This window comes from Suncus etruscus, chromosome 16, assembly GCF_024139225.1.
Source record: "Suncus etruscus isolate mSunEtr1 chromosome 16, mSunEtr1.pri.cur, whole genome shotgun sequence".
Taxonomy (NCBI): Eukaryota; Metazoa; Chordata; class Mammalia; order Eulipotyphla; family Soricidae; genus Suncus; species Suncus etruscus.
This window is the reverse complement of record NC_064863.1, coordinates 24,114,215-24,122,034: the sequence shown is the minus strand read 5'-3', so window position 1 is coordinate 24,122,034 and position 7,820 is coordinate 24,114,215. Positions and strand designations below refer to the sequence as shown.

Sequence of the window (7,820 nt, the reverse complement as noted above, 5' to 3'; positions counted from 1 at the left end):
AGAAATTCTATTCAAATAAACTTGGAACAAAATGACCCATGCATCTGGTGCCTGCAAGCACATTTTACCCTTATTTTCCCTCTTGAGAAGGTGGGACTTTGCTATCTTCACACTGGGATATATACTGAAGATCTCTTCACGGCACTTTCACAGCATTATTGGGGTGGGGATGTTTTTACTTCACTGTTCATCTCCTCCACCTGAAATTCTTTCAAAAAAGACCTGAAAGACCTGGGCAATGTCTAGAATTGACTTTGCTTTTCAGAGATGTCACACAGTCCTAGATCTTCCCAATCATTCCTGAGGGTCCAGAGGTGAGTAGAGAGAGAGCAGTAAATTCCCTTTTCATGTGCTGGTACTTCTGTTCTTCCCAAATCATGTAAGTCACCAGAGGTTCCCTGCATACATCAGAATCAAAGAAACAGTATGCTTAAACATAAATATAACCCAAATAATGAGTATCTATTATTCCTGGACTTTCTACTAATGTAAGCACTTAGCATACAATATATTATATTATTTATTTTTCTTCTATTTTGTTTTGTTTTGCTTTTGGGCCAACCAGGTGGCCCTCAGGGGTTACTCCTGGCTGTAGTCAGAAATCACTCCAGGCAAGCTCTGGGGACAATATGGGATGCCAGGAATCAAACCGGGGTAAATGTCGTACCTTCTCCAGCCAATATTATATTATTTCTTAACAAATTATAATGTAGGACTAGTGAACATAAAAATTTAAATAAGTTGCCCCTGACATAGAAAGAAGTCTAGATAGATCAGTTTCTGAAGTTTAACTGTATAAAATTAGAATTGTACAAAATTTTACTTGATTTTAGAAAAAAATACATTATTCACTTAGCAAATATCCAGTTAGTTCTTAAAACATATGCCAGGAACAAAGTTAAACAAGACAATTTTCCCCAGAGCAGAACTTCTGAGAATTCATTACATTTTGATAAATATCTTCATTCTCTTTTGAAACAATGTAAGTCATTATTGGATGAATCAGCTAAATGTACTTGTTAAATAAGGAAATGATATTAGTACAATAGAGAAGTTATGTTAATTCAAATGTGATCTTTTAAAGCCAGATAATTCTGGGGTCATATGAGGAAAGTATAACAAGCAACTGAAAAACACTTCTGCATCTATGTAGGCTGATTTTCATGGCACATATGAAGCACTTTCTAGTCTAATGCTATAGGTCAAGGAACTATATTCTGGAGTCCAGGAAAAATATAATTCTAGGGATCATTTAACCAGGTTTATCACTATAAATATCCCCTGCTCCAGTGTTTTGACTTGTTTTACCAGATCCCACAATAAAAATAATTTATTCTGAGAAATCTAAAATCTGGACCAAGATTATTGAACTATTTACATACAAAAAGTCTACAGAGTATCTTGCTAACACATTATCCATGAAAGTTGAAAAAAATAACAGTAAACAGAAACTAAAGAAACACTTTCAAATTTAATAATCCATTTTTTTTTTGCATTTGGTCTACTGTGATGTGATTCCAAATATCCCTGTTCTGTTGAGGTATGAGCTGCAAATTTTGGTCAAGTAAAAAAGAAAAATAAACAAAATTTATCCCAAAATACAAAATAGCCAAAGAAAAAACCATATACAACATACACACACTTTCACACCACCAGCTAAGTTACAGTTTTCCTCAATAACATAAATAGTAACAACAACAAAAATCCCAAAATTAATTTAGCCCAAAGTGTTCATTTCTTAGAAAAAAAATAATACATATCCCCTTTGTAATTCTCAACTGCTGGGTTGAATAGTCAATTCTGATAGAGGGTCGGCAGAACCCACAGGACCAGCTCTAAAAAGCTCTGCAGCTCGAAATGCAGGCTCTACTAGTTGTCCTAAGGGCAGGCAAAGCTAAACAATGCAATGCTGGTGAGTGAGTCCTAGTGCTTAGGATGATATACTGAACACTAGGCACTGGAACATGACTTCAAAATAGGGTCGGGTTGTAGTACTGACTGCATGGAGGAAGGCTCTGAAGAGGTAGTTCTAGGTGAGGGGAACAAAGGAGAGGGACTTAAGCTCTTGTCAACGTGGGAAATAGCCTCAGGTATGCAGTGTAGGCTGTCGACTGGGCAGTGTGTGGACTGGGCTGGTGAAGTGAAATTTTCCCCTTCTTGCAACTTCTGGTCAAGTGACAATTGAGGAGGGGCAGTTGCCCTCCTCTCAACTCACACCTGAAGGGGGGATAGGAAACAGTCAGGCCCCACACTAGGCCTGAAAAAGCTGGGGCATGGGCAGGTCCCTTTGGAGATGGGCTAGCATGAAGATTTTGAACTTGAATTCAAAGTCACACACCCCTCAGCACCCATGTGGACTTCTTTTTTGAATCTGTCCCTCAGAAAAATACAATCTCTCTTTTTTTTTTTTTTATAACTTATTACTTGTGTTTTTTGTTGGCTGGCTGGTTGTATGTTGCTGAGATGAATAAATGGCGTGTCTTGATGAAAAAGGTAAAGGTGAGTTAAAAGTTAGAGAGGTCTGACTTGCTTTCTTTTTCCTTCAATCTCCTGAAACTTTATATCTAACAAGGCAGGGAGGAAAGAAGAAAAAGGAAAGAAAAAAGAAGTGGGGACAAGGCCACAGAATCCAAACAGGAAACCCCACCAGGAAGACTAAACTTTTTGAAGGGGTATGGGGAAGAAAGAGGCTGGCAGGGGAGAAAGATGGAAGCATGTTTTTCAGGGAAGCCTTTAAAAACCGATGGTTGGACAGATAGATGTCAAGGATAGCTCGGCGCCTCCCCAGCACCAACGGCCAGTGGATCACCCCACCACGTGCCGCTAGCCTGGAAGAGGTGGTCTAGCATGGCCCTGCAGCACCTGGTAAACCTGCTTGGAGTAGGAGAGACACAGGTCACTAGGGGCAGGCTGGCAGGTGAACACTTGTGCGCCGAAGAAGTGGTCCAGGCAGTCCTTGCAAACGTGCTGGCACACAGTGGTGATGGGCTGAACATCAGTTCCTGGCAGCAGATGGAGGAAAGTCTCCTCCATTTTGCTCAGGAATAACTGATCTGCAGTCCTTCATGGCCTTCTAGATCTCGGCCCACAGCTTGGTGTTGCTTTTATCCTCCTTTCTGAGGTCACTCTGCTGCGCTGTCAGGAGGGGTCTCAAACTCAATTTACCTGGGGGCACAGGAGGCAAATTCGGGTGATCCTTGAGTGCAAAGTCAGTAGTAATCCCTGAACGTGGGGAGTGTGACCCAAACAACCTAAAACAAAACAAAACAAAAAAAAAGATTCCTCAGGGCAGGGCACAAAATGTTGTACGGAGCTGCTCACTTCCAGATTCTTCTTCTGCTCCTCTTCCTCCAACCCCTTTCTGAGGTTCTGCTTCCTGGACAGAGCCTCCAGATAACCTGCAGGGTACTCCACGATCAGTCCCAGCTTTCCCTTTTTTGGCCAGGTGCCTGGCTCCTCATAACTCTCTCTGCAGCAGATAGTACCTCACCAAGAATCCAGATTTCCCTCTTCTCAGACCCAGTACCTTACCCACCTTGTAGATGCCATCACAAAGGTTGCCCTCTAGTAACGTGTACTTGCTGTGTTTGCCACTCTGATGCTGCAGACCACCCTCAGGCCTTGTCTGACCCCAGTCCTTGGCCTCAGAACCTTTACGGTCATTGATGGGGGGGGGGCAAAACAATTCAGAGTCAGTGCCCCATTGGTGTTAATGAAGGACTGCTCTCCCATCAGCTTGTTCCTGGAGAGGTCTCGGGGAACCAATGCCCTTGCAGGGAAAGAAGTTGCTATGGTCCACGTCATCCTCATAACCCAGGTCAGGGCCAGAAAGTAGGCACCATCTTTGTTGCGTCTGTGGATGTCAGTCATATGCTGCCCACGGACCCCTGACTTGCTCACCAGCATTCTGTACTTCCACATGGTGCCCACATGGATGCCCGGGATGGGCCTGTAGTGGTTGGAGCAGACGATGTGCATTCCTTGTTGCTACCCACGCAGACTATGCCCTTGCCCCAGTTCTGACAAGGACTTAATCAAGGCCATCTTGGCCTTTTTGCCTTTCTCTTGACTTTTCCCCAGACAGCACCACCTCACCGGCATCATTGCGGCACTCAGGACAGTGCCACTAACATTTCTCCTCAGGTGGGATACTGGTGAGGGGCGGGTACAGAAGGTAGAGTTGGAAGGCCATATCACACAAGTCACACATGAGCAGCTTGTTGGGGTTCCTGCTTGCCTCTCCCCCCCCCACACACACACACAGATGGCAGGCACAGGCTAGGCACAACTTGCTGGGGTTGTTCATCCTTGCATTGTTTGCTGGATGGTCCACTCTTTAGTCTCAAGAGGTTCTCCACCATGGGGCTCCCCTCCCTCATATGCTCAATCTTGAAAACTTTGTCCCTGAAGATAATCCCACAGTCATTGAGGTACCCTTTCCCAATCATGAAGAGGTTATCTTGGTCAACCACACCACCTGGGCCTCGAACCAGGCACCCATATTGGTATCCCATGCATAGATGGACTTGTTCACCTTTTATAGGCCCAGCTCCATTTAGTTCCAGACCTCCTCATCCGCCAGGCCAGCCTTGGGGGTTTGCCTAGCAGCTGTTTGGCCCAGGAAGAAGCCCGAATCCAAGAGCTCGAATTCCCGTTCCAGGCTGCCTGGTAGTTGGCAGCTTGGGGCTTTGGATGATGTCACTGGATGATGTCACTGAGGCACATGTTGTGTGCCATCCCCCATCTGCTTGGCCAGGTAGAAGAGTCACCGCAGGCCTGGCTCCATGTGGAACACCTGAACCTTCTTTCTTAGCTGTTCCTCCTTTGGTGAGTCTGGACAGTAAGTACATGGTGAGGGTCATTTTCCTGTCCATATTTCCAACCTAGATCCAGAGGTCCCCAGCACATCAGCTGGAGATCCTGGAACCAATAACATAATTTCAAGTGGTTTTATTTAAGAAATAAGAAAAAGAAAATACAGACAGAAATAGATAGAGAAACACACATACAAAGAGAAAGAACAAAGTTCCCACAAAAGTAAAGGAAATAGTATCTGTACAAGGGGACAGGTACCTAACAGAAAGAAAACTGAGTTTCCTGAACTGGAATGAAGTTTACTTCAGAATGCAAAAAACCATGGAAGATTTTTTAATTTGATTTTTTGGAGATTTGTTTCTCATTCTTGTTTAGAGTTATATTTATATATAATAATTATACATATATTTATATATTTATATATAATTATATATAATCATTATATAATTATTTATTGTATAAATATTATATGATTAATATATATTAATATATAATTATATATAAATTTATATATTCATATAAATAATTATGTAATTAATTTTTATATAATAAAAATTTATGTATGCTTGATCAGGTGTTTAACCCTTTTATTTAAGTTTAATTATGTTTTATAAGCATAAGCACACTGCCTACAATGAATCTGGGTACCCTGAATCCATCTTATTTTATTATCCCTTAAAGCTATCTTATTTTACATTCATGGCCTATTTTTAATACTTTTTTCATAAGGTAAAATATAAACAATTATGTTATATTACAAGGAAATGTGATTATTACAGGACATAAAATTAAAAAATAAGGGTCTGTGTGACAGTATAAAGGTTAATGCATACTTCTAAGCATTACATATAGCCCCCCAAGAATCACAAGGAATGTGTGAATCACCAATACACACAAAGCCTTTGACAGCCTCATATTATTTTTTATAGAAGTCCACTTAGCATATAGTTTCCATGTCCATTCATGTATTTGAAAATTTCATGACTTCATCTCTCCTGACAGCTGCATAATTTTCCATTGTATATGTATATATATGTATATATGTATGTATGTATGTATATATATATATATATATATATATATATATATATATATATATATGGAAACCACAGTTTCTTTAGATATTCATCTGTTGAAGGGCATTTTGGTTATGCTGAATGAAATAAGTCAGTGGGACAGGGAGAGAGAGACACAGAATAGTCTCACTGATTTATGGGTTTTAAGAAAAATAAAGACATATTGTAATAATACACAGACAATAGAGATGAGGGCTGGAAGGTCTGGCTCAGGATATGAAGCTTACCACAAAGAGTGGTGAGTTTAGTTAGAGAAATAACTATACTGACAACTACCATGACAATGGTAGTAAATGAGACAAATAAAATGCCTGTCTTGAATACAGTTAGGGGATGGTGGAGGAGGGAGATGGAGGGCATTTGTGATGGGGAGGTCCTACTGGTGAAGGGGGATTTTTTAATTAAAAAAATATATATATGTAAAACCAAACTATGAAATGTTTGTAATCATAGTACTTAAATAAAGACATTTATTAAAAAAAATAATAAAATAAAGAGATTACTTCTGGTGGACTTGGGAGATCCTATTTGGTGGAGAGGATGAAACCCTGGATAGTATGTGCAAGACAAGTGCCCTACCTGCTGAACTAGCTTTCCAGCCCTGATTAAATTAATTTTGTTTGTCTCCAAAAGAAAAATAATTTAAAAAAAATAATAAAATAGAAATCCATTACATTATACATTTCAAGGAAAGACATAATACATCAGGGAAATAAGAAAAGAATGCATAACTAAAATAACTAACACCCAAGATTGATTTATTAATTACAATTTTATTGAAGTATAATTGCACTATAGCATTACGTAGGTTTTATTTCTGCATCATAATCAATTGATACCTATTTGCACTCATTTTGGTTCACCCTTACGAAATCTAATTCTATGTTTCATAGCACACATTTCATTAATTTTACAAGTGATTAATTGGGAGGGTCAAAGAGTCAAAACAACTTGACTAGAATAAGCAGATTATTTAAGAATAATGCTGCCCTCAGAATTACTGTGTCCTGTTTTCTAAGTCAGATCATCCAGAATTATTAACAATATTCTGAGGAATTCATGATCAGTAAGAGTTATGAATATAATATTTAGGATGACAGGCATTTGGTTCTGGACACTTCTCTGCTCTTGAAGGATTTGAAAGCAAAGGATCACCATATTTATATGAATTAATGCTGTTATTTAATATTTGTGGAGAAGACTTATAGCACTGCCTTATGTTTCTAGAAGGCTGATTAGAGGAAAAAAGAGAGAGTATGCCTCCGTGTTGACATTTTGTTTTTGGTAAATAAAGTGACCTTTAACTCAGTCACACATTGAATTTAAGTAAAGATAGATGGAAGTCTGGAAAGTCCAAGCTCTAAACTAAGTTTGTTTTAAATAAAGTATGCCCAGTGCTCTGGGAGAAATAGACATTGCATCTTTTGGATCCACCTTCTTTTAAAATATCTCGATGCTCATGTAAGATAAATTATATATAAACAATTTTGAGTCAAATAGTTTAATTTTCTTGACAAAGGTATTTAGAATATCATTCATGTCAGAGACTAGTATCTCGACCAGAGAGATAGTTTGAAGGTCTGGATCATGATTATACCTTATGTGGAGGAGACCTGGGTACCATTCCGATTACCACAATGACACCTGAATGCGAATATCAAAAGTAATCAGAGAGCACAGAACTAAGAGAAGGCTCCAATCGCTGCTGAGGAAGATGGCTCTTCTACTCACTCAAAAAAAAGAGTAAGCTCTTTTACTATGTAAAATGCTATAGACCTAATTTCAAAAATTAGCATTTTTGAAAATGTCAAGTTTTAAAAACTTTGAATTTTTTCTAATCTTTTAATTAAAGATACTCTTCAAAAAAGATAATATCTTTGCTTTAAATGATCTAGGCACTGTGTTGACTTGGTTGGATGGTCCAGAGAA

General features: G+C 39.2%; 1 pseudogene; it reads right to left on the bottom strand.

The window, feature by feature from the left end:
- Nucleotides 1-2,823: 2,823 nt before the first annotated feature.
- LOC126032583 (E3 ubiquitin-protein ligase UHRF1-like) lies at nt 2,824-4,514 on the bottom strand (annotated as a pseudogene).
- Between the last annotated feature and the right edge of the window lie 3,306 nt (nt 4,515-7,820).